This window comes from Anastrepha obliqua, chromosome 2, assembly GCF_027943255.1.
Source record: "Anastrepha obliqua isolate idAnaObli1 chromosome 2, idAnaObli1_1.0, whole genome shotgun sequence".
Classification (NCBI taxonomy): domain Eukaryota; kingdom Metazoa; phylum Arthropoda; class Insecta; order Diptera; family Tephritidae; genus Anastrepha; species Anastrepha obliqua.
The window spans coordinates 20,152,945-20,178,897 of NC_072893.1; the positions used below are offsets into that span (position 1 = coordinate 20,152,945).

The 25,953-nt window shown below is 38.4% G+C and overlaps 2 protein-coding genes across 2 annotated transcripts in view; one reads left to right on the plus strand and one right to left on the minus strand.

Moving 5' to 3' along the window:
- LOC129239505 (ras-related protein Rab-27A) overlaps nucleotides 1-25,953 on the minus strand; it is a 116,569-nt gene that overhangs the window by 83,159 nt on the left and 7,457 nt on the right. The window lies entirely within an intron of this gene.
- LOC129239504 (targeting protein for Xklp2) overlaps nucleotides 263-25,953 on the plus strand; it is an 84,871-nt gene continuing 59,180 nt past the window's right edge. The window contains exon 1 of the mRNA XM_054875023.1: nucleotides 263-268. The gene's annotated coding sequence lies outside the window, so the exon portion shown is untranslated. The remainder of the gene's footprint in view (nucleotides 269-25,953) is intronic.

The following is a 25,953-nucleotide window of genomic DNA, read 5'->3' on the forward strand; positions in this document are numbered from 1 at the left end:
CGTCGGCTGAAAAAAAGCGAATTTTTCAGAATTTTTTCCGAGAAAACTTTTAAATTTATTGATCTAAAAATCGTTCCTCATATTATGTTACCTTTTAACTGTATTTTAAGACTTAGTATTAGTAAAAATATTTATTTGGAAAGGAGCTACAGCTGATCTCCGAGAGCTCCTCTCAAAAAAGACGTTTTGCGATGACGACAATATCTCTGAACTGAATCCTCTGAAATTAAAAAACCAAACAGATTTCTTTAAAGTAATGTAACATTTAGTAATTAATTGAAGGAATAAACAAAATGGCGCTTTCTCACAAAAAATTGATTTTCAACCAAAATTTAGGCTTTAAATTGTTTATAAAAAAATATATTTATCGGTAAGAAAAAATCTTCAATTAATTACTAAAAAATATAAATATATTCAACCGTTTTCGAGTAATATTGGTCACCGACTTTGAAAGCACCCTTTTTTGGGCAAAAATAGTTTAAAGTTTGAAAAGCACTTTACAAGCTCTCTGAAACGCCTTCTCAAATTTGCGTGTAACTTCTGAAATATTCACCGGAACGATATCAAATTTTCTGTGTGTATTCTTAAACACAGTCTGTGTCAGAAAAAAGGAACCGCGATTATTCATGAAGTATAAGAGATATATATTTAAAATTTTTTTTACATGAAAGCTTGTACAAAACTACGAGTCGCAATTACTCAATAAGCCGTGTAGTCTTCATCGTTGTCGAGTATATCCTGACATCTTCTTTTCCTGCGTAGCTCGTCGACAGAGGACCAGATTTTGCAAACTTGACGCACGAGTTGCTCTAAATTATGGCCTTCCGGCAAGATGCGTTTTCATAGTTTCCCACACATTTTCAATGGGGTAACGTCTGAGCACTGGGAAGGCCAGTAAAATACTGTGACGCCATTTTCTTGTTTTGTTCTTTCTCAATGAGTTTTTCTGAGAGCAGTCCTTCTGTCGACGTTCGATAGCGTTGATACTTACATCTATTCCCTTTTTAGCAAGAAATGAATGAGTCACCAACATTTTTGTACACTTTATACCGCTGATTCCACATCACAACCAATTTTTTTGATTTTTCATTTACTTTTGCAACCGAGACGTAAGATAACTTCGCCCCTTTCGAATGCTTCCATAAAAATACCACCTCAAAACGCTTCGCGTACTTCTGACTAATTTTTCTTTGGTTGCGTTTAGCAACTGGCGTCGTGGCCAGAAATATATCTTGAAGTTACAAGAAAAAACCCGGTTCTTTTCTTCTGACACAGACTATATGTACATTAAGAAAAAAAATCGATGTTTTGAAAATTCTAATTGTATTTAACCCCTTATTACGGTGGACCTTATTTCTCTCGAACTGGGGAAGTGAACCAAGAATGATAGATTTACAAGGTTTGGGCTTAGTGAAAAAAAAAATTGTGGTAGGAACTTCGGCTGCCAAGTCACTTGGGATATTCAGCCGAATTTTTTTCTTTCGAAGCCGAATTCTGCACGATCATTTCACACGAGTATTCGCAGACTCGTCCAATTGTCTCGTTGTTCAGATAGCGGGACTGTGTTGATGTTTTTTCGTATGATGGATGGCGCCTATACCGTTACTTTGCTCTCAGTGAATTTGACAATGAATGTCGTCATATTACCACCAGTATGGCCAGATTACAATTTTCGCAACTTGATTTGGTTTTTTTTGTTATTTAATCTCGAAGTTTTAGATCTTTCTTCTGTTCTAATTAAAATGAAATGTTTATAGTTTTGTAAAATATACACTTTTTTAATTATCATAGTTCAATAATTCACTCAGTTTTATTTAGCTTTACTTTTTTTAGCATCTGGTCACATCGGCCGCGGTTATTGTTGGTGTTCTTCTCCTTCCAGCAGTCAAATCTCTCTCTCACTACTGCAGTGTTGCCTAGCCTTGGATATAAGAACGCACAGAAATGCCCATTTAAAGAAAATAAAATACCAAATTTTTATTGAATTACTTAAAGAACTTTGTATACGTGACAAATTGTTTTGGAAATCTCCGCCTTTTTAAATAAATGTGTTATGGTTATGTGCAATTTAATTTATGAGTTTTTTGCTAAGAGAAACTCTTTTGTACTCTTTTTGTAAAAATGTCGTTATGGTCTTTTCAGTATTTTCTGGTATTTTGTTGCTTATTTTACTACGAATACATACACCTCTTGATGCCCTATGTCCCACTAAGCACTGCACCTCTATGGTTTTAATTCGCATTCAGTAAATTCAAACGCTTTTTAAAATGTATAAAAAGGTTTTCAATGGTAAGAAGAGTTGAGAGAAGAAGATTTAATATTCTAACATAACCTCAAAAGGAGCAAAAAATTAAATTTCCACTTTCAAAATACCAAATTTTGTAAGAATCAACAGAGTGGCCTTTTTTAACATTCTTTTGTTTAATAATATAGTGTAATATATGGTAAAAAAAAGCACTAAATTTATTGCGAAGAGCAAATGGTTGGCAACACTGCACAACTCAGCTATTGCGACGTCATGCACTCTCTGATGAGCGCAATCTTGTTTCTATCATTCTTGGTTTTTTCGTATATGTATTAGTGGTATCGCGGTTTTTTTTAAACCCATGCCAAGGGTCGTCAGCCCATAAACTGATTTTGTCAAATTCGCTCAGAGCCAAATAACGGTATCCTAAAGAGTACACCTGTCAAAATCATTTCACCATAGAAGAAACACCGTGACTGTCAATGATTTTCCTTAAAGGGCGATGTTAATCCAAGAATGATAAATTACAAGGCCATCCGAAGCAAAAATGTAAAAGTAATTTCGGCTCCCACATCAAAGGGGATTTAGCAGCAGAATTCTTACGATCTTCCAATCAGTCATTGTTCGTACGGCTACAAAGTATCATGAAAGGTTTAGATTTTTGTTTTTATATCACCAACACAATCCCAATTTTTGCCGACCTCTGTGGTAAACAAACCGCTGTCACTTCAGCAAATCAGCTGATGCTTTCAAAATCTCTGAGAGTCAAGGAGAATTTATTTTTCGCGATTTTGACAAGCCTGACGTCAGCCCACCATCATAACAGACAGTCAAAAGATTCGCCACTCGACTCTCACTGCTGCTCTCAGAGAAAATGTGTGGGAAACTATGATCGGTTAATTTCTTTCTCGCTTGAACAGCATTTTAACCTTTTCTATAGTAAAAAAGTAAAATATGACCAATATGCTGCTTGTTGCTCTCCATATTTAAAAGGGCACCGACCAAAAACTACTGCATAAAATCAATTGAACTTATTCACACACAAGCCTTGCTATATCGGGCGTCAAAGCATATAATAATAATGTGACAAATGTCGGGGAAAAACGAAATTACTTTCCGAACAACCCAATAGAAATAGATAGTATTTCAATAGACTTACGATCTCTTCTGAAGCGTTCATAAAAAAGTTCTCGTAAACGGCTGTTTACTTTAGAGTATTGTTACCGAAACAGTTACCCAACATTTCTAAGACTTTGGCAGCATAGAATCCATTTTTAACGCAAAATTTATTACAAATTCACATCCATTTCAAACGGAAACCCATGCAGAGGTAAATTTACTCAAGATGACGCAAGTTTTACAATTGTCAAGTAATAGCGATAAAATTTTGATGGCAATTTTAATCACAGGTGTGGCAACCTAGCAAAAAAAACATAACTCAAATCAGTTGTCTTGACGGTTGTTCCGGGGACTTTTTGATCAAGGAGGCATATCGGCTGTCTCAACTGAGGAGTTGATAAACTATTCTTTACGGGATCTTTTTTACTCAATCTAAAGCTTCCATTGAATCTAAAAATAATCAACCACTTTTGGTTGCTTTTTTATTTTCCCGTCATCGATGTTGTCATTTTCACTTCAATTTGAATCTTTGTGAAAGGTGAAATGATGACCCATCACAATAATTTGAAGTTATGCTTCGATTTAGTATTTTAATTTACCACTAAAGTGATTGCATTAATTTTAATGCAGCACTTAATAAAAAATTAAACATTGCGCAAGAACTTCAACTCTTCTCCTCAGCTCTTTTGTGTACAAATTAGAAATATTTCACTTTTACAGAAATTGATAAACTCAGTGTTGGGGGTAATTAAAAACTGTCAGTTCTTAATCGTGCAAATAAATTAATAAAGTTACTTTAATCAAGTTGTCTACAAGAAGAATAACAACAATAACTATAGTTACAAAATAAACACACATTTTCATTGATGCCACACGAAGGCAAGCATTTACTTGGATGACTTTTAATTTGTAGTCTAGTCAAAGGCGCGTCAACGCATGAAAGGCATGCTGAGGTAGGTTTACATTTACTCTGCGCTATGTATAAAAATACAACACATTCACAAACACGCACATACACACACACACACTTACTTAGCTACCTACCTACATCATTAGCCACGCAAATTTCCATGCAAATTCATATTACACTTACTCGGAATACCAAACAAAAATGATGATGGCGCATAGCAACAAAAATGGATCAGAGCGAAGCCGATGCACGGGCCTCGACTATGAAAGTTGATGCTGCCTCCAAGGTAAACTTTTGTAATGTGTTGACCTCAATGAATCGGGAGTGGCAAATGTTCAAGTGTTGCCAACAAATTAGTGGCTTGACCGCAAAATTGCGCGCGAATGCGGGGGCGTATGAGTAATGTGTGACAAATGTTGATGAATTATCTGAAGGAATTTTCTAACTCCTAAGTGACGTATTCAATTTCAGTACACAAAGTTTGAATTAGTAAAGAATGAAGACAGCCATTGCACGCTATTTATATGAAGTTTCATTTCAATCTGTCAATTCATTCTTTGTTTACAAGCCATTTAGTATCGACGTGTCAAAGTATTTTCTACAAATATCGTGCAGTGATTGAATTCTTATTTTTGGAAGGTTTAAAAGCACAGGAAATTTATAAACGAATGTTGAAAGTGTAGGAGGACTTTTCGCCATCTATTATTACAGTAGAAAGATGAGTTGCTGAATTTAAACCTGGTCGTACAACCCTTGCGCACGACCCACGTCAAGGACGTTCAAGCACAGCAAAAACACCAGAAACCATAGAAAAAATACGGGAAAAATCGTATTGGAAAATCTTGGGGTGACCATTGGGCAGCGTAAGCAATTTTTTTACTGAAGTGTTGGGTTTTAGAAAGCTGTGTGCCCAATGGGTGCCGCTTTCGCTAACATTGGGAACAAAACTACATTCGAATGCGACTTTCTCATCAACATTTATAGCGTTTTCGAAAGGATAAAATGGATTTTATGCATCGATTCACCACTATGAATGGGACTTGGGTCTATCACCATGATCCTAAATCAAAAGAAGAGGCTAAAGCGTGGTGTGTACTTCATTCTTCGGTTCCGTAACGAGATCGTGTCCAGAAATCGGCCAAGAAGGTGTTAGCACCAGTTTTTTGGTATGCGAAAGGAATTTTGTTTTTGGATTACTTGCAAAGTGGCAAAATAATAAATTCTGAATATTATTGTAACCTTTTAGAACAGCTGAAGGAAAAAATTCGTGAAAAAATACCAAGTTCGCGAAAGAAAAAAATTCTTTTTCATCGGGATAAGGCACCGAGTCCCAAGCGCATTTTGACAATGACTAAAATCCATAAATTAAAGATCGAATTGTTCGAGCATCCACTGTATTTATCATGTTTGGCCCCTAGCGACTTCCATCTGTTTCCAGACCTATAAAAATGCATGCGTGAGAAGCGTTTTTCATCAAATGATGAGGCCATAACAGCTGTGAAGGCGTATTTTGCAACCCCTCCATATTCTCACTTCAGGCATGGAATTCATAAATTGGAATGGAGTGTATTGGTATTCAGGAAGACATACCAAATAATAAAGTGTATTTCACGCAGTTACACATTGCATCAGTGGCGCCAGCAAGAGGAAGCGGGTGATCGTGGTAATAGCGCAGACACACCAAATTTAGCGAAGTGCTTAACCATCTATGCGTTCCTTCTAGCAGAAAAATGTGAAACACAGATGGCGCTCAAAGCAATAAGAAGGCGTTATTCCTAAGCAACGACATTTAGCATTCCCACTACTTAGGACTGTTAGCGGCAGGCTACTCACCTACCCTGTCAGAAATCCAAATAGATTAACGAAACCAATGCAAGACAAGTCTTGTCGAGGCCTATGCATCCGAGAGGAGTGAAGAAGGAAAAAAACAGTGTATTTCAAACAATAAAATCAAACTGCAAAACCTATTGAACAACCTAGTAACTAGCTGGAATGATTTGCGAAATGTTTGATCTATGCTGATAATTTACTTGTACTTGAGCTTCAAAATCACACTGTCACCCTGGAACTATGGTGTGTTAGTTCACGGCGTTCTTTAAGGGGGTGGTAGGGTTTAGCGCTAAAACAAAAACACTTTTTTTTTGAATTTTTTACAGGAATATGGTTTAAGATACTTTAATAAAATCAGTTGCATGTTATTGTACATCTTTTCAGTAAGTTTTTAAAAAATATTAATAATAAAATATTGACAAATAAGCCCATGACAGAGTTTTTTTGGAGATATGTTTTTCGAGAGGTGCTCTGCGGTGCCAATCGGCATTCGTCGTAGAATCATCTGAAACTAAAAAAGTCGAATTTTTCAGTTAAAGTATGACGTAATGCTCCCCCCCCCCCCCCCCCCCCTTTTCATTTTTGTAGTTTTGGTGGCGAAAAACGTAAAACGAGCATTTTTGGCGAAAAATTTCGCCATATTTGTAAGTGAAAAACAACCTTAAAAAAAAATAAAAAAAAACAGTGGGGGGGGGGAGGTATTTTTGATTTAGAAAACGTGTGCCAAATTTGAAAAGAATCGGTTGAATAGCTTCGGAGTTGTGATTGGCACCGACTTTTAAGAAGTCGTTTCGGGAAAAACGCGTTTGAAAAAATGACGCCGACAGCCGAGCCCTTGGGAATTGCCAAGCATCTATCGATGCTCCGCATTCGAGGTAGAGTGCCTACAAAGGCTATAACTTTGAGAGTTCTGCTCCGATCCACTTAAAATTTTGACACAACATTCTTGAAATGATTTACTATAAGATGAGTGAAGAAAAAAATTTCGATTTTGTGACCCTACCCCCCCCCTTAAACAGCAAAAAAGTGCTGACTTTAAACCTATTCGAAAACTCACAATATCTCGCCGACGTCTTACAACATTTCTCATGCTGATTTGCAAAGATCTTGGCGCTATTTTCTCGAGTAACTTTTCATTTAATATGCTAATAAGTCATTTTACAGCGAAAGCTTAAACTGTATTAAAATTTATAAGGCAAAATAGTTCCAATACTTACGCATACTTTTTTTTAAATTGCCGTAAATTGCAAAATTTTTCGAAATTCAAAAATCCAGCTCGACAGACTATATATAACTACAATTTATTTTACAAGATTTTTTTTTTACTTTTTACAGATCCATCAACATTTCAAGTAGAAATGATGTAGACCGTGGAGCAACTTTTTTTTCATTGTACTTTGGGTCACGTGATTTTTTATATACTAATTTTTGTAAAAAAAACCAGTTTTTCTTTTAGCGCAGTTTTGCCGTTGCTGGACGTATACAACCTCTTAAATGCGGAAAAATTCACGTAATCACTCGAGTACAAATAATAATTCATGTCGTATAATTTCAATCTCCACACATCAACGTGCACAACGGCATACCACGCATGGGGAAGTGCAAATGAATTAAAGTTTATGCAGGTATCGCATATGTTTTTTTGTTTGTTTTTTCTGGGATGATGCCCGTGGAGAGGAAACTCTTATGAGTACTGCAATACCGGCATAGCAGTATGCACGACTTGTAGATGTATGTGTACATAGATGTACGAATAAGCGAGTGTTAAGTAGCAGCCGTAGCCATTTAAAATGAGGTTATATAATTTTTCCAATTGCAGTATCAAATAAATAATGAGTTGCGATGCGCGTGGCTATACGTTTTGATGGGTCAGATAAATATGCTGCGTCACACATGGCTTATAAAAAAAAGCTTTTATAGGGCTTTTATTTAGCCGAACTCGAGAGTCATTTAGCTAACTGAAATACCTTTTTTTCAGTATCCTGTTAAGTAAACAGTTTAAATTGCACTATTATCCGGACATCCAATTAACCATTTTGTGCATTTACAGAAGTCTATTAGGGCAGGCTACCCAATGAAAAGCGAAAATAGAGTTGATTAGGATGGAAAAAAATATTAAAAAAAAAAATTTAACTATTTTTTAGGGTTATTCTGAAGCACCTAAATTTAAAAAAAAATTTTAAAGTTAAGAGTTAAAAGAAAAAACAAATTAGTACTTTAATTGATTTTTAATTTTTGGTATAATTTTTTGGACATTTGTGGCAAATTAAAAAATGAAAAAAAAATATTAATCTCCGTTTTTTTTTGGTTTTTGGTATAATTTTTTGGCAAATCGAATTGTAATTTTCAAAAGTAATAAAAAACAAAATCAAAATAAAAATATGGATAACTAATTTCGGTTTTTTTCGTTTTTTTTTTTTTTTTGTTTAGCTAACTATTTTAATACGAGGGGTGCCTTTTATATTTCGGGATTAGAGAACAAAAACAAATTTTAATCATCGAAAATCACTTTATTGTTTTTCAAAATATTCTCCATGAAGATCTATACACTTTTGCATGCGTTTGAACCAATTGTCGAAGCACTTCTGCCACTCTGAATGAGGTACCTCCAAAACATGCATTCTGAATGCCGCAACCGCTTCTTCAGGTGTCGAAAAACGTTGACCTCTCACTTTGTTTTTTACGTACGGGAATAAAAAGAAGTCATTCGGCGCGAAGTCAGGACTATAGGGCGGATGACCCATTAATTCGATGTTTTGGGTGCTCAAAAATGCAGTTGTTTGAACCGATGTGTGAGAGCTCGCATTGTCCTGGTGAAGAGTGATCCGTCTTTGGCGATTGGTTTTCCTAATTTCTTGGAAGACAACTGGCAAACAAATGGTTGTATACCACTCAGAATTTACTGTTCTGCGTTGTTCTAGTGGTACGGTTGCGACATGTCCACTTTTTCCGAAAAAACAGGCGACCATTTGCTTGGAAGTGCTTCGTGCGCGAACAACTTTTGTTGGATTTGGCTCATCTTGAAACACCCATACAGTCGACTGCTGTTTACTTTCGGGCTCATACGCGTAAATCCTTGATTCATCACCTGTCACTATGTCATAAACGTATTTCGAAGCCCCGTGATCGTATTTTTTGAGCATTTCCTTCGACCAATCGACACGAGCCTTTTTTTGAGCGATTGACAAATTGTGTGGGATCCAACGCGAACAAATTTTTTTGACAGTCAAATGTTTATGCAATATTGAATGTATGCTGATCCCACTAATGCCTAAGATTGTCTCAATCCCACGATAGGTCACACGACGATCTTGCAATATCAGTTCGCGCACAGCATCAATGGTTTTCGGAACAACAACTGGTTTTGAACGACCTTCACGAAATTCGTCTTGGAGTGAACTACGACCACGATTGAATTCACCACACCATCGATAAACACTGGTCCTTGATTGAGCTTCGTCGCCAAAAAATGAATTAAGTTCATCCATGCAATGTTGCTGAGTTAATCCACGTCGAAAGTTGTAAAAAATAATCCCACGAAAATGTTCACGATTTAATTCCTTTTTTGGACCGAGATGAATCTTTTAAGTTACTATAAACAACACAAATAGAGCTGGTATTTCAAAACGTTTTGAGAACGTAAAAGCCAAAAAATGTCAAACTTTGCCATACAGAAGTCAGTTGCCAGCCAGGGTTGCCAAATCCTGAAATATAAAAGGCATCCCTCGTACAAATTTTTTGGACATTTGTGGCAAATTAAAAAAAAAAATTTAAATCTCGTTTTGTTATTTTTAATATTATTTGTTGCACATTTATTTATTAGCCCCCAATTTAGATACTTTGGCGATCATTAATTCTTTTTATTTTCTTGTTCTAAAAGAGTGTTTGATCTTGAAACAGATGACAAGCTAATCGGCTTTGGCGAATCACAACGAACGATATGGGGTCATCGTAGAGGCAATGTATTGATGAACTATGATTTCAATATAAAGCTGAGCCAGAACTTGGGTTCCATATACATATTACCCAAGCTTAGAAATTGGACAAAATAATATGCAGCTATTATTTCAATACACGCGTGAGTCGACCGCAAAACCTACTGCTGGTATGCCACGCTCAAAGGCAATCAACTTAGTTATAGTAATTGTATTACAGATAAACACTATCACATGCACATTGGACAGGTTTAGTATGTACACATGTGTGTCCTTTCTGCGCCGAAATCAATTTCCTGTCATCGCTAATGTGCTCCAGTTCAGCAAATTTTTGCCGTACGTTTTATATCAAATTCTTTTAAATACTAAAACGCTCCCTGTTTTCTGTTGAATCCTCTTTTCTTTCATTACGCTGTTTTTTATTTTGCTCCTTGTCATCATAAATGATTGATGGCTACAGCCTGTTGCTGCGTAATACACCACAAATGTTTGGCAATAAATTCATAAAACGTATTTCGATCACTTATCACTGAAAATGGCTTCTCATATATGTTTGTGTGTTTATGTATTAGATCCGTTATAAGGTGCGTTTCATAATCATAAGACACCACTAATTTTTCAAAGTAGGTATTTTAATTTATAGATTTCAGAGGAACTTAAAAATTTTACACAACGATTAAAGTAACAAAAGTTATCTGTTTCATTGCAGAAACTTTTTTTAACACATAAAGAAAATTTTTAGCAAAAACGTTTCAAAATGATAACACACTGCTTAATTAAAGTGATCGTTTAACAAAAGTAGATCTTAAAGATCTTGTTAGCAAGATTGAAGCCGGGCTGGAGGCTGACGAGTACACAATGGGCGTGTTCGTGGACATTGAGAGGGCTTTTGATAATGTTACTTTCGGCTCGATATCTTCTTCTGCCGAACGAAACGGAGTTAATCAAACTATTGTAAAACGGATATATTCCATGCTCTCTGAGAGGCTGATAACCGCTGGTGGGAGCAGTGACGAACAAATCACAGTCAGGGCTAAGCAAGGATGTCCCCAAGGGGGTGTTCTTTCTCCGCTGCTGTGGTGCTTTGTCGTAGACTCTCTATTAGTGGAGATGCAGGAACTCGGTTTTCACGTCCAAGCATATGCGGACGATGTCTGTGTGCTAACATTGGATAAATCCCTTAGAAGGCTTTGCACAAAAGTGCAGAGGATCCTAGACAAAATCGATGACTGGTGCATGAGACAAGGTCTTTCCGTTAATCCGAACAAAACAACCATAGTCTTGTTTACGAGAAAACGGATATTGGATGGAATCAGTCTTCCAACACTGAAAGGTGTGACACTTGGTCTTTCCAACGAAGTTAAATATCTATCTTTCACTGAAGGTGAATCGTGCATTGAAGATTTTTCAGCAATGCCGTAGAGCCTTTGGTAAAACCTGGGGTCTGAGACCTGCTGTGGTCCTAAGGATATACACAGCACTTATCAGACCAATCATCACTTACGCTTCTGTGGTCTGATGGCGACGGAGCAAGGTTAAATCCACAATCCGGGAACTATACAGGCTGCAAAGAAGTGTATGTTTATGCATCACGGGTGCCATGAGTACAACCTCTGGTATTGCCCTAAATGCTATGCTTGATTTGCTCCCCCCGAATCTTAAGATACAACAGGAAGCAATAAAAGCAATGTGTGGACTCCATAAATATGGTTTCTGGCACGAAGATGGAACTTCGGAACACAGAGAAATCTTTAAGTTGCTGTCGGAACAGTATCCACTGTTTTTGGCACCTAAAGACGACCTGATACCCACTGTTTCATTTTGAAGGAAAGTTGATGTCAGATCACAATGGAGCAATCCAGAATACATGCAGGGAGGCTTGACGGATATTTTCTTTACCGATAGGTCCGAGAATGAAATAGGGTCTAGAGCCGGATGGTACTTAAACGATAGTAATAAGTATCACTATGCTATGGGGTAAATGGCAACTGTTTTCCAAACAGAAGTGTTTGCCATCCTGAAAGTTGCCGAATAGATAATCGAGAGGAGATGGAGCGGGAAACAGATTGGAGTCTTCAGTGACAGTCAGGCTGCATTGAAGGCCCTGGAGAACGCGAAGCAACCCTCAAAAATTGTTCAAGAATGTAAGAAGAAGCTTAATTCTGTCGCAAGACAAAACAAGCTTGTACTTATATGAGTTCCGGGACACTCCGGTGTTCAAGAAAACGAAATTGCCAACGAATTGGCCAACCGTGGATCAGCGGTGTCCCCACAGAGGCCAGAGCCAATCGGAATCAGTTCCGCAGAAATCAAGAATTGGATCAGCGATTATACCTATAGGAATCTACATAAAGAGCGATGGTCCGGTCTAGAACGCTGCAGAAGTGCAAAGTGTTTTGTGACAAGTCCGAACGTAAAACTGTCAAACTTTCTACTAAAACTTAGAAGGAAAGACATCCGGTCGATGGTCGGCATCATTACCGGACACAACCCGTGGGGTCAGCATATGACCAGCATTGGAATCATCGAGGACCCGGTATGCCTGCCACGCTTGGAGGAGGCGGATAACACTGAGCACTTTCTCTGTGAGTGTCCTGCCTTTGCTAGAGCAAGGCTACGAGTATTGGGTTCCGATGTCATGAGAATGAGTAATAATCGTTCTCTAAAACTGGAGGATATTTACAGATTTGCCAAAGAATCTGGAAAATTCTCACAGAACTAACTATCTCTATCTCTGTCTCTATTCTTTCCTATCTCTTTCTCTGATACTTTTCTCCTTCCCTCCTTGACTATCTACCCCCTTTCCAGGGCATTAAATACAATGGGCTCTTTAGCCTGAGTGTTTTAGGAGCCACCAAATCTCCTGGTGCTCCTTGGCTCGACCTTTTCAAATTTCAACAAAAGTATACTTTTTTCGAATTTTTTTTTCTGTCGTCTAGAATATTTTAGTATTCTATGGAAGCAGCATTTGCTTTTGCGACACTAAATGACCTTTTTTTCATCGATTCTGCTAACTGTTTAAGTAAATTTATATCTACATAGGTAAGCCAAATCTGCCTTAATAGCCGCTTTAAGCTCGTTGGTGCTGTCAAATTGGCGATTGTTAGCGTAAACTCTGCCGGCCAGTCCATAGTTTCTATGGAACAATGGGTCAAACACTGCTTTGTTTCCCTACTAACGTGGATTCGTGCGTTGAAAAATGAGGGGCACTTCTTGATTATCCTGAATAAAACCCTAAACGCCTTTGTAGTCCCCACTATTCATGCGCAATGATGTAAACTGTATATCAAGAATTGCTTTCGATGTATGCTCCCCAAACCATAATAGAACCTCCGCCGAAGTTGCGCTTGGAAAATAAAAGGCGGCTCTTGAGCAAATCTCTCGAACAATTTAAAAAAACCATCGGATCCATCAAGGTTCCATTTTTATTGCATCCGAAAATATAACCTTTGTAAAAAATAATATGAAATTAGGCAACATTAAAAATATTCCAAATATCTTACTGTGCAACTGGGACACAGGTGTTTTTCTGCAAACTGAGGACGCGCCGGCTGGTTCCGTGGCAAAAGATGGGGTCCTTTTCTCATTTTTGATCATTTTTGATCATTTTAAATAATCTCACCTCTGTAATGTGCGCCAAACTGTTGTTTTTGAAACCTTATTTTGAACAACAGCGGCCAAGTTGGCGCAAGACTTAGTCCAGTTAGAAGCTTTTCTTATGATTGCTAGCTGTTCTCGACTTGATAATTTTCTTCCAACGGGCTTCAAAATGTTGTAATTCTCAGGACTTCTTAAAAAATTCCAGATAACACAACGACTGCTGCCTGTTTTACCCCAATTAATTTGATTGACAAGCCTGAATCCTTGTAGGCCAACATTTTTGCACGCTCCTCTTGTGATAACATTGAACCCCTCGGTATTTCAGGTTAAATTGCATAAAATTATTATTAAAGTCATCCAATACAACAATCGAAAAGCTACAATCGAAAAGCTGCAATCACAGCAGACAGCCAGAAGATTCGCCACTCGATTCTCACTCCTCCTCTCAGAGAGTACTGCCCAACAAACCGGCATGCACGAGCAATGGAGCAACATTTCTGGTTCTCTACGTACCGCCGCCGAAGAAGAAATCGGATTCCGACGCGCCCGAAAAAACAATTGGTAAGAAAATATGCTGCCTATAGAGCCACTCTGCGCAACGCGAGCCATGTGGGATCACTACAGAGAGCTAGGAAAGGAAGAGAGACGTATTATCCGACAGAAGGAACGAAATACGTGTGTGCGAGGAGCTTGAGATACTGGCCAATAGGAACAACGCCCGAAAATTCTACCAGAAAGTTCGACGGCTTACAGAAGGTTTTAAGACCGGGGCCTCTTCCTGTAAGAACAAAGACGGCGATCTGGTAACTGACATCCAGAGCAATCTTAAATTATGGAGGGAACACTTCTCGAACCTATTAAATAGTGACAGCTGCGCATGTCACAGAGAATGTGAAGCTCCCGATATCCCAATCGTTGTCGGCGGAATTGACGTTCCGTTAACAAAGCCGCGGGCGCCGACGGACTACCGGGTGAGCTATTCAAACATGGCGGCGAGGAGCTGGTAAGGTGCATGCATCAGCTTCTATGCGAAATATGGTCGGATGAAAGCATGCCTCCCGATTGGAGTTTAAGTGTGCTCTGCCCAATCCATAAGAAGGGCGATCCTGCAACCTGTGCCAATTACCGCGGAATTAGTCTTCTAAATATCACCTATAAGGTTTTAGCGAGCGTATTGTGTGAAAGGCTGAAGCCCACCGTCAACCAACTTATTGGACCTTATCAGTGTGGCTTTAGACCTGGAAAGTCTACCATCGACCAAATATTCACAATACGCAAAATCTAGGAAAAGACCCATGAAAGGAGAATCGATACACACCATCTTTTTTTCGACTTCAAAGCTACATTCGACAGTACGAAAAGGAGTTTCTTGTAAGCCGCGATGTTTGAATTTGGTATCTCCGCAAAACTAATACGGCTAGGCAAGATGACGTTGCTCACCACCAGCAGCGCCGTCAGAATTGGTATTGACCTCTCCGAGCCGTTTGAAACAGTGTGATTGCTGTCGTGTGAGTTCTTTAACCTGATGTTGGCGAGTATCGCACGAGCCGCAGAACTTAATCGCTCAGGCACAATTTTTTATAAGAGCGTACAATTGTTGGCGTATGCCGATGATATCGTCATCATGGGTCCTAACAACCGCGCTGTTAGTTCTGCTTTCTCCAAACTGGTTAAAGAGGCAAAGCGAATGGGTCTGGTGGTGAGCCAGGACAAAACGAAGTACCTCCTGTCATCAAACAAACAGTCAGCGCACTCGCATATCGGCACCCACGTCACTGTTGACAGTTATGATGTCGAGGTTGTTAAGGACTTCGTATACTTAGGAACCAGCATTAACACCGATAACAATGTCAGCCTTGAAATCCAACGCAGAATCTCTCTTGCCAACAAGTGCTACTTTGGACTAAGTACTCAATTGAGCAGTAAAGTCCTCTCTCGACGAACAAAACTAACACTCTACAAGACTCTCATCATGCCCGTCCTAACCTATGGCGCAGAAGCTTGGACGATGACAACATCCGATGAAGCGACGCTTGGAGTGTTTGAGAGAAAGATTCTGCGTAAGATTTTTGGACCTTTGCACGTTGGCAACGGCGAATATCGCAGGCGATAGAACGATGAGCTGTATGAGCTTTACGACGAAATAGACATAGCGCAGCGAATAAAGATCCAGCGGCTACGTTGGCTGGGTCATGTCGTCCGAATGGATACAAACGCTCCGGCTCTGAAAGTATTCGATGCGGTACCAGCTGGTGGTAGTAGAGAAAGAGGAAGGCCTCCTCTGCGTTGGAAAGATTAGGTGGAGAAGGACTTGGCTTCACTTGGTGTGTTCAATTGGCGTCCGGTTAGTACGAGAAAGAAACGACTGGCGCGCTTTGTTGAACTCGGTCAAAATCGCGTAAGCGGTCATTGAGCCAATTAAGGAGAAGAATACAACAATCAGCACCTTCTATCTCTTCAGAAGTTTATTTTCGACTAGTGTCTTATCTTTATGAAACCGCCGAAAATACTAGGAAAAGTGCAGCTTTTTGGAAAAATATAACGGTTCTACGAAATAGAGTGAGCTTTCGCACCAGAAAGAATTGATGGAAGTCTTAAGTCTGTAACTGTTAAAATGACGCCACATAAAAGCTACTCCGTAAAGTAAAATCGAGCTTATGGCAGTTCAAAAATTGTATACCAAAGGTGTCTTATGATTAAGAAACGCACCTTAATATAGAACAGTTTCGAAAGGCAAACCTAAAGTAGTATTACTGACGAGATAGGAAAGAAAGGAAGCCAGATTGTGGCTCATGAGCAGCCGGAAGTGTCTATCCATCAGGAAATTTTAATAAATCATACGAAATTTGGCGGTGGTGGAAATCGATTTCATATTAAAAAAAAACAGAGTGAAGCTAACACACACACACATACGCACACTCATAACAATCGTATGGGCATATATAGATAAATAAATGTACTTAGGAAGCGATTGCTTTCGCGAAAAGATGACACAGGGCGATTTCTTAAATATTTAAATTAAATTTTTGATACAAAAATAAAAAATAAAGCTTAATATTACTAAAAATACATATATTTATACACAAACATATATGAACATCTTACAAATATTTGCGCTTACATAAATAAGTTACTTGAACTTTTTGCAGTCTTCTTTATATTTTTCATATTTTTTTTCTAACAAAAATCTCACAAATTAAAGTTCCAAACTTTGTATGAAATTCACAGGATTTTTTAAAAATTACCCAAAATTGTAATCAAAATTTTCAATCTGCTCTATATTAAGCCTAAGTGGCTGGAATCCATCGCGGTGTCCGCTATTAGACGATGTCCCAGGTCACTACTCAAACCCGCACTTCGCAATTTCCCCTACAAATTTCACACGAATAAATTCCCAGTTTTCTCAGATTATAGTTCATCTAAAGGATGGTTAAATTTTAAGGGCCGATATTGAATGTGAACCACACCTAAACGTCAAGTTTTTTTCTATATTTCATTTGACATTTTTCAATTTCAGACTAACTCAATTTGAACCATGGAAAGATACACAATCGAGCAACGCGTTAAAGTTATTCAGGCTTATTATGAAAACGGGCGTTCAAATCAAAATGCATATCGCGCACTTCGTGATTTTTTCGGTCAATTTAATCGTCCAAATGTGCGTACAATCGGAAAATATGTGCAAAAGTTTGAGCAAACCGGATCTGTAGGAGATGTGAAAACACCAGTGCATGCTCGTACAGCTCGTACTGCAGAAAATATAATATTGCTGCTGTTCGCGATAGTGTGGTTGAAGAGCCGTCCACCTCAACTCGTCCTCGTGCTCAACAGTTGCACCTCTCACGCTCGTCGTTGATGAACATTATGCACAAAGACTTGCATTTACACGCTTACAAGGTGCAATTGAGTCAAGAACTAAAGCCTCTTGACCATTTCAAGCGTCGTCAATGGTAGGAATGATGGCAACAGTGAATGAGCAATTTTCGAAGAAAATCATCTTCAGTGATGAGGCACATTTTCACCTCAGTGGATTCGTCAATAAGCAGAATTGCCGCATTTGGGCGAATGATAACCCAAGAGTGATTGCCGAAAAACCAATGGACCTACAAAGAGTGACTGTTTGGTGCGGTTTATGGGCCGGCGGCATCATTGGGCCGTATTTTTTCCAAAATGAGAACGGTCAGGCAGTTACTGTGAATAGTGTTCGCTATCGTGAGATGATAACGAACTTTTTATGGCCCGAGTTGGAAAATATGGATGTGGACGATATGTGGTTTCAACAGGCCGGTGCCACTTGTCACACAGCTAACGAAACAATGGGTCTTTTTCGTGAAAAATTTGATGGCCGAATAATCTCACGTCGCGGCGATGTCAATTGGCTGCCAAGATCATGTGATTTGACACCGTTGGACTTCTTTCTTTGGGGTTATTTGAAAGAAAAGGTGTTCGTTGAGAAGCCAGCAACAATTTAAGAGCTAAAGGATGAGATAATTCGGCACATTAACGGCATAGAACCTCAATTATGCCTCAGGGTCATCAAAAATTTGGACCATCGGATGGAGGTGTGCCGTCGAGGTCGCGGCAGCTATTTGACCAATATTTTGTTCCATACGTAATTGAGCCATACCAATATTATCATAATAAAGAGAAATGACAATAATTTCTTAAAAAATTGTATTTTATTCAAAATCAACACCGGCCCTTGAAACTTAACCACCCTTTATATTATCAGATTATAGGTATTAGGGTATATTTTGCAATAAAATGTAAAGATAATTCAATATCTGTTAGAAAGAAAAAAATATCGTTTCTCATTACGATTATTTTGGCAGAAATTTATATCAAGGTAAACTAGTGACCATAATACCCGACTTTACTCTAATAATCCAACGATTTCAAAATAAAATTCTCAAAAACATTGTGAACGCACCTTGGTACATTCGCATTGCAGATATTCATCGTGACCCCAACATGCCTACGGTCGCTGAAGTTATTAAGGTAGTAGTCTGGTAACTTATTTTGAAAATTTCGAATTTCGGTTTTTTACATATTTTGAAAGTGTGATATATTGGTAATATACTGTACAAATTTTAGACCGAAATTCGAAATATTGACGAACTTATAGCACATACATGAGAGCGGCTCGTACTTGCGCGACTCAATTGCTAAAACTTTAAACACGTTTTTCTCAAAACAACGTTTTTCCGGATGGCCGTCGTGAAAACAAATTTTCTATCTAACGGATTGAGCTGAAATTTAGATATGTTTTTTTACACATCAATAGTTCTGGCGGGTAGTAGATTTAATTTATTTCGTCCCTAACTTTCCACTTTAAAAAAGACAATTTTCTTATGAAGTCCGCCATTTTGTTATTGTATTTTTTGTCAAAATCATTTGATCTTACTACCCGCCAGAACGACAAGCACACTGATTAATAAGCAATTTGTTTTTTCTGTTTCAGATGACCACAAGTGGCGAAATCACGCCGGCCAGCCACTGTACCTCTTTTTTTTGCCACCTGCTGCAGTGTACATTAAACAAACATTAAAAAAAAAAATTTTTTTTTTTTTGTACACCTTCTGAACCTTTAATAACATATCAGAAAATCAAACCGATTGAATTTTATTTTCCCTTCCAAAAAATGTCCCAAACATGGCCTCAAAAAACGTGTAAGTTACCAGACTACTACCTTAAAATACTAGCAGAAGAACACTCTAAGAGGCTCCGGAGGCACGTAAACACGGAAGCCGGCAAACTTCTCAACACCGCAGGCCTAACACGACGACTCCAACGAAAAAAACCATATAATCTTTTGGGTAGTTAATGTAAAGAAGAGTTTTTAAAAGTCTCTTCATAAGAACCCCACAAAATTGTTAAAATCAAACCCCTGATAGTTGTTAAAGGGGAACTACACAAATTATTTCTCAGGAAAGCGCAGAAAAGATGGAGCTCCATTTCTTCATATGCTATTTCGAAACCCCTTTGGCCCCAGTACAATATACGAAGGACTCAGAAAGTTTTTTCGACTCCTCGCCATTCAATTTCCAAACTCGTAGTTGTGTTTACCGGTCACTGGACGACCGGCACACACGCGGAAAATCTAGGGTTACCATTTAACCTCCATTGCAGAAGCTGTGGGGACCTTTGAGAGAAGGAAACTGTAGAGCATTTTCTCTGTACATGTCCGGGTGCGGCAGCTAGACGATTAAGGTCACTGGGTGTTCCTTTCTTCGACAGCCTGGGGCAGTGCGCCAACCTAAATCCCATCAATCTCCTCCATTATATCAACAGCTCTGGCTGGCTGTAGATTTCTGCATGTTGGAGGTGTCATAATCGTATCAAAACGACGCTTTAGTGCGACTTGAGGAGTGCCAGACTGGCACTGGTTGAACCATTTCACCTACCTACCTACCGAAGCAACTTAGTTAGAGGATGGAAATCAAATGCAGGTATCACAATGGGCCTTCGAACCACTTAGAGTGTCTTGTCTTAAACAAACAACCTGGCTGACCTAATGAAGATTTGTTACGCTTCTGAGTTTTTGAAAGTGAAATTCCCATTTTGGGTGAATTCGTTTATGGGATTACTCGTTTTATTTTCTATTTATCTACACTCTGCTGTTGGGGATCTGTGATAAAGTTATTATATCAGTATGAGTTGTCTACTAAGTGTGATTCTTCAAAATATTATATAACCTCTGCCTCTGTTTAAAAGATGTTCATGGATCCATCAGCTTGAAAGACTTGTTTGATTCCCATGCGCAGTAAACCACAGCCCTGCAACCTTTTCCACTTTCGGACTATCCGTTATACTCGTACGTGTGTCGTGACATATTCACGACAATCTTCTAAAGCTCATGCATCAGCCCCAGATTATTATTTTGATGACTCCCTGACACTTTTCGTGGCCTTAAAATTGAAGAAGACGTACGGGTAAGTATGTCTTTGCTAAAATAACTTTTCACAGAAACAATTCGCTTGCTTATTTAACCGAGCAAAGCACAAGTGTGTGCCACCGACTTCTACCGTTATCATGGCAAGCATGTAAACACATGTATACACGCACATAAATCCATATTGTGCCACTGATTTGCATATATGAATGTTTAACTGCCCTATCAGCAACATTCTTGGCATTGGCAATGAGTAAGGGGTAGGCAAGGGTATTGCATGATGGTATATTATAAAAACAAAAACAAGGAACACAAATGAACAAAAATGGCAAAAAGACTTGGCACCAGTTAATAGTAATCGTAAGTGGGTGCTCAGCTTATCGCTCCACAATTGGCTTTCAGTATGCAAATGAAGTATGCCCAGTTTGTACGAATGTGGCAGCAATTCATTCTTGCCATTGCCACAACGTTTGTAATTGTTTTTGTGTTTGTCTTTTCTTTTTTGTTGTTCACAGCCCTGAGCAGGTCAGTGCTTCCTCAACTTAGGCCAATCACTTCCTACTGCTAACCACGTGCACATACTCGTAAGCCATTCTGCTTTCGTACTTTTGAAGTATTTCGCTCTCTGCCTTCAGCACTTCGAAATACCTCAGCATGAGTTGGGAAGAGCGAGTTCTTTGTTGTTCTGTAACAAATGCCGTAATAATTTAGAATATTCATCTCCACCATCATCAGCTCTCATGGATATCGCGTGCATGTCTGCAAAGTAATTCAATTTACTTTGGCCTTGCGGTGCGGAGCTTGCGGCTGTTTTTATTGCACTCACACAAGAATGTTGGGAAAAAATATGGAAATGAATGCTGTTTACGCGATGAGCATAAAACTTATTATACTCATAAGACTGGCTTGGCAGATGTTTAGCGTAGCATTTATGAGACATTCTTCAAACCACTCTTTGCTTAAAATGTTTTTGTAGTGGACTTCAAAGCAGGTTTAACAGATATCGGAGATGAAAAATTAAGAATCTTTTTTTTTCAGATTTAATTTTTTATATATATATATTTTTTTTTGTGGTTGAGGTATAATTCAAATGCCTTCGCATTTACAGCGACCAGCGTCTACTGCGCTAAGGCCGAAATTTTGGTCAAAAATCAATTTCTTTGTTTTGAGAAACTGCCATTTTGTCAAAAAATTATTTTGCTTATTCCTTCGACTAACTGCTAGATTTAACCTTACTTTAACGACATCTGTTTGATTTTTTAATTTTAAAGGGTCCAGTTCAGAGATATAGTGGGCACCGCAAAACGTTTTTTTTTTTTTTGGAACTCCCGGAGATCAGCTGTAGCTCCTTTCCAAATAAATATTTTTACTAATACTAAGTTTTAAAATACAGCTAAAAGATAACATAATAGCTCAAAATAATATGTACAGGGTGGCGCACTAATCGTGCTACAAAAACAAAACGTAATAACTTTTTTTCTGTGTGAGTAATCGGCTTTTTTTTTATTTTGCAGATTAGTATTTAGATTTACAAAAAATGGAGGCTTGGGATACCGAAAAGAGGATTCGGATAGTGCAGCGGTACCATGCTTTGCAGTCCATCATTTCCGTCCAAAGGGAATTTAGGCGGGAGTTTGGCGACACTCCCCCGAGCAGATGGACCATTATGAGGCTGGTGAACATGTTTGCTGAATCTGGAAGCATCGCACGCAGACCGTACCATCGAGATCCCCATGTTCGGGTCGAAGCCACAATCGCGGCTGTAGCATCGTCAATTCAGGCAAATCCAAGAGTTTCGACTCGTAACTTGTCGGCGCAAATTGGAGTTAGCAGACGGTCATTGCAGCGGATAGTTCATGATGACTTAAACTTGTTTCCGTACAAAGTTCAAATCACAAGCAAATTAAACCCTCTGGATTTGCCTATTCGCCTGGAATTTTGCCAAAAAATTATTGAAATGGCCGAAGAAGACAACAACTTCATAAATTGCTTCAATCAAATCCGCAAATACTCCATGAGATGGAACTGCACCCAGAACGAGTCACAGTGTGATGCGCAGTTTCATCAAGGTGCATTGTCGGGCCATACTTCTTCGAAGAAAACGGTGTAACAGCGACTGTAAATGGGGACCGTTATTTAAACATGTTGAAGGAGTTTTTTTATCCAGAACTGCGGCGAAGACGTATCCCTTTTAACAGCATTTGGTTCCAGCAAGATGGAGCAACTGCACATATAGCCCACCGGTTATGGAGGAGCTCCAACGAAAATTTAGAAATAAATTGATATCCAGAAATTCCACTTTCCGCTGGCCCCCAAGGTCACCTGACCTCACTGCACCAGATTTTTTTTTATGGGGTTATCTCAAACAAGAGGTGTGTAAAACAAAACCAAGTAATTTGACTGAATTGAAGCAGTCCATCACAACAATAATTGAGGCGATCCCGACTTCAACCCTTCAGTGCGCAATGAACAATTTTCTCATCAGGTGTCGCATATGCGTGAATGAGCATGGAGGTCATTTACGTTCTATTATTTTCAAAACTAATTACTTACATAAAATAAAATTGAATTATCTATACAATAAAAAAACAAAAAGTTAAATACATTGATTAGAAAAAAAGTTATTACGTTTTGTTTTTGTAGCACGATTCGTGCGCCACCCTGTATGTATATGTGCAAGGGCGTTTTCAAATGAAAAACTATAAAGAAGCAGGAGAAAGGTTCAACCAAACTTCTAAATGACGTTTCTAAATACTACAAAGTGCACCTTATTTAAGTACCAGGCCACAGGAATATAGCAGGGAATATAGGCAGATGAACTCGCTCGAACCGGTACAACGCTTGATCTCCAAGTAGATAAGACGCTGATACCTATGCCTATAGCCACTTGTAAACTGTAAACTACTTATAGATAGGGAAACCATCAATAAGGTAAATACAAGTTGGCAAAGCCTCTCAACATGCGAACTAAGCAGACAGACATGGCCGAAATTGAGCAGCGGCCGATTGAAAATCTTGTTTCGATTTAACAAAGAAGCTGTAAAAAAAATGATAGGGGTATTAACTGATCATTGTTTAATACGCAGCCACGCTAGAAGGTTAGAACTCCCGTACTTCGATTTCTGTAGAAGCTGTCTTAACACAGAAGAAGAGAAAACAGTCAGACACCTTTTATATGAGTGTGCAAGCTTAGCTATAAGGAGGCTCCGCACTCTTGATACGGCATTTTTAACTGATGTAGCGGACATAGCGCATCTAAAACTAACGAAGCTTTGCTCGTTTATTAAAGCTACCGGATGGTTTGAAAAGAAACCCCTAGGGTAAGGATAGGTTGCAGTGATATCACAATGGACCTACGAAAGGTCTAAGTGTGTCATTGCGACAGCCACCCCACCTACCTACCTACCTAGGTGCTCAACAACTCGGAACAAACTTTAAACAGCAAGCAAACTTTTTAAGATTTCAATTAACCTTAAACAAACAAATCCGTTAAAAAAACTACATTTCTTTCTGCAATTAAAGGTGTGCATATTTTTTTCATTTTAAATTCAAACTGAAGATTGCGGGAGCTTCAATCCACAAACTAAATTTCAAAGAACTGGTTTTACTGCTTGCTGTCTTCGCTATTGTTTACTGGCAGATTAGTTTACAAGCATATATTAGGGTGATCCAAAAAAAAAAACAAAATGGAAGTGCTACATATTTGTTGTAATACCCCTTAGAACTGACCTATATAAAAAGAGAGAATACATACATTTTTTTCAGTTGATATTTTATGGTGCCGTAAATCCCACGAAGTTCCTCCTGTACATTCTGTTAAAAAAATTGCGGGAATTGCTCATTTAAAAAGCGCGCGTTACACATATGTCCAATTTTTTTTTTGTTGGAATGTTAGTACGACTGTCCTCTATAGTGTCGCAGAGTTTCGGCGTGATCTGTCAATTAGCTTGTTTTTGGCATTTAATTAAATCAGTCAACCGCAGGTGGGCTCTGCGATTTTCACTATGGATAAAAATGTTGAACAAAGAATTTGTCTTAAATTGTGTGTTTTGAACAGGATTTCGTGCGCCGAATCATTGAAAATGTTGTCTAAGGCGAGTGTGCTTTATCAAAAACATGAAAACACGGGTTTACGATCTGGTCGCTCATCAACAGTTTCAACGGATGAAAACGTCAACAGAGTCAAGAAAATGGTGCTGGAAAACCATAATTTAAGTTTAAGGGAGGTAGCTCGTGACCTTAGCTTCCTCACGAATCAATTCGCAACAGTTTACACCATCGATTGGGCAGGAGACGCGTGGCTGCTCGACTTGTTCCAAGAGAGTTGAATTTCTTTCATAAAATTCATCGGAAGAAGGTGGCTGAAGATATGGTTGAGCAAGTGAACTCGGACCCAAAGTTTATCCAGTGCAACATAACTGTATATGAGACGTGGGTATATGAGTTTGACATGCTAACCAGTCAACAGGCGGCTGAATGGCGCTATCCACATGAGCCGGAACCCAAAAAACCACGTCAAAGTCGGTCAAAAGTGAAAGTCAGGCTACTCGTTTTCTTTGATTATCATAGAGTTATGCAGTCGAAATTCGTTGAAAATGGTTCTACGGTAAATAAAGAATGTTATTAGGACGTTATGCGACGTTTGAGAGAGAATGTGCGTAGGAAACGGCCCAATTTGTAGAAAGAAAACTCATGGATTTTGCTCCATGATAACGAATCGTGTCATAATGCTCATATTGTGAACCCTTTTTTGACCAAAAACTCGACAAATATTCAGCGAATTTAGCCCTCTATGACTTTTTCCTTTTCCCAAAACTTAAATTTGCCACTCCGCGGACGCCGCTTTGCGTCGATAGAGGCTATTAAGGAGAATTCACTGAAGGAGCTGAAAAAGATATCTTCAAGCGCGTTTAAAAGATGTTTTGATGACTGGACCAATCGTTGGCATACATGTATTGCTTTGAAAGGAGCCTCTTTTGAAGGCGACAAAATAAATTTTAATGATTAAATAAGTATTTTGCGTTTTGTTGAATAATTCCCGGTACTTTTTTGAGACAGAATGTATTTTAAGTCGGAAACAATCATTTTTGTTTTTTTTGGAAATGTGATGCGAAATTCATAAAAAATGTAATTGTTTAATGGGGAAACGATTTTACTCATCAAAAATCATTGAACTATGAAATCTGGTACTAATACTAAAAAAAAAATTTTATTTTTTATTTTTTAATGGACCGAAAATTAAGCCCATATGTGGCATTATTTTTAAGTTTCTACGCACAGTTTCTATTATTACTGTGAGTGGATTTAACACTGCCACCTGAAAAATTTATTGCACCCACCCTCTTCAGGGATTCAGTGTATTTCGTTGAGCCCAACTTCGTCAATACATTTTACTACGATAGTCACCAAGTCGCTTCTGTGG